The sequence below is a fragment of the Mauremys mutica genome, chromosome 3 (genome assembly GCF_020497125.1).
Source record: "Mauremys mutica isolate MM-2020 ecotype Southern chromosome 3, ASM2049712v1, whole genome shotgun sequence".
Classification (NCBI taxonomy): domain Eukaryota; kingdom Metazoa; phylum Chordata; order Testudines; family Geoemydidae; genus Mauremys; species Mauremys mutica.
This window is the reverse complement of record NC_059074.1, coordinates 71,859,351-71,861,538: the sequence shown is the minus strand read 5'-3', so window position 1 is coordinate 71,861,538 and position 2,188 is coordinate 71,859,351.

The window sequence follows — 2,188 nt, the reverse complement described above, 5'->3', positions numbered from 1 at the left end:
CCTAAACCTACCTTGCTGCAATTTAAGCCCATTGCTTCTTGTCCTATCCTCAGAGGTTAAGAAGAACAAATTTTCTCCCTCCTCCTTGTAACAACCTTCTATATACTTGAAAACTGTTATCATGTCCCCTCTCAGTCTTCTCTTTTCCAGACTAAACAAACCCATTTTTTTCAGTCTTCCCTCATAGGTCATGTTTGCTAGACCTTTAAACATTTTTGTTGCTCTTCTCTGGACTTTCTCCAATTTCTCCACATCTTTACTGAAATCTGGTGTCCAGAACTGGACACAGTATTCCAGTTGAGGCCTAATCTGTGCAGAGTAGAGCGGAAGAACTACTTCTCTTGTCTTACTTACAACACTCCTGCTAATACATCCCAGAATGATGTTTGCGTTTTTTTGAAACAGTGTTACTCTGTTGACTCATATTTAGCTTATGGTCCACTATGACCCCCAGATCCCTTTCCACAGTACTCCTTCCTAGGCAGTCATTTCCCATTTTGTATATGTGCAACTGATTGTTCCGTCCTAAATGGAATACTTTGCATTTGTCGTTATTGAATTTCATCCTATTTACTTCAGACCATTTCTCCAGTTTGTCCAGATCATTTTGAATTTTAATCCTATCCTCCAAAGCACTTGCAACCTCTCCCAGCTTGGGGTTCAAACTTTATCCACAAACTTTATAAGTGTACTCTCTATACCATTATCTAAATCATTGATGAAGATATTGAACAGAACCGAATCCAGAACTGATCCCTGTGGGACCCCATTCGTTATGCCTTTCCAGCATGACTGTGAACCACTGATAACTACTCTCTGGGAATGGTTTTCCAACCAGTTTTGCGCCCACCTTATAGTAGCTCCAACTAGGTTTCATTTCCCTAGTTTGTTTATGAGAAGGTCATGTGAGACAGTATCAAAAACTTTACTAAAGTCAAGATATACCACGTGTACGGCTTCCTCCTTATCCACAAGGCTTGTTACCCCATCAAAGAAAGCTTTCAGGTTGATTTGGCATGATTTGTTCTTGACAAATCCATTCTGACTGTTACATATCACCTTATTATCTTCTAGATGTTTGCAAATTGATTGCTTAATTATTTGCTCCATTATCTTTCTGGTACAGAAGTTAAGCTGACTGATCTGTAATTCCCCGGGTTGTCCTTATTTCTTTTTATAGATGGGCACTATATTTGCCCTTTTCCAGTCTTCTGGAATCTTTCCCATCTTCCATGACTTTTTAAAGATAATTGCTAATGACTCAGATATTTCCTCAGTCAGCTCCTTGAGTATTCTAGGATGCATTTCATCAGGTCCTGGTGACTTGAAGATATCTAATTTGTCTAAGTAATTTTTAACATGTTCTTTTCCTATTTTAGCCTCTGATCCTACCTCATTTTCACTGATATCACTATGGTAGACATCCAAACACCGCCAACCTTCTTGATGAAAACCAAAAGAAGTCATTAAGCACCTCTACCATTTTCACATTTTTTGTTATGTGAAGGATTAGGAAACGTGCCTTACCATGAAAGACTCAAGGAGCTCAATCTATTTAGTTTATCAGAGAGAAGGTTAAGAAGTGACTTGATCACAGTCTGTAAGTACTTACATGTGGAACAAAAATGATATCTTAAGTCTAGCAGACACATGTATAAGAAGATCCAGTGATTGAATCTAGACAAATTCAGTCTGGAAATACAGTGCAGTTATTAAATAGTGATACTAATTAATCATTGGAACAATTTACCAGTGGTCGGGATGGAATATCCATCACTGGAAATTTTTATATTAAAAGTAGATTTTTTTTTCTAGAAGATATGCTCTAATTAAATCAGCAATTAATTCAGGGAAGTTCAATGGCAGTATTATAGAGATGGTCAGAATGGTCCCTTCTGGCCTTATAATCTATTATTCTATTAATCTTCTATGACATACTATGGACTCTTCTCTGATCAAGATCTCCTCTGAACTTTTTGTTCCATGAAAAATTTTGCTTGTTCAGCTTTTTGTCCCTGTATGGAACTGGAATTTCTGAAGGTCAGCTATTCTGATTTTAGCTCAGATCCATCTGTAATTACAGTATTATTATGGTTCTGAGCTAGTAGCGCTTTTGATGTTATCATGGTATTGGTGACACTGCTAGATTCCATGGTGACACAGAGCCAGCAACATTACATCACAAAGG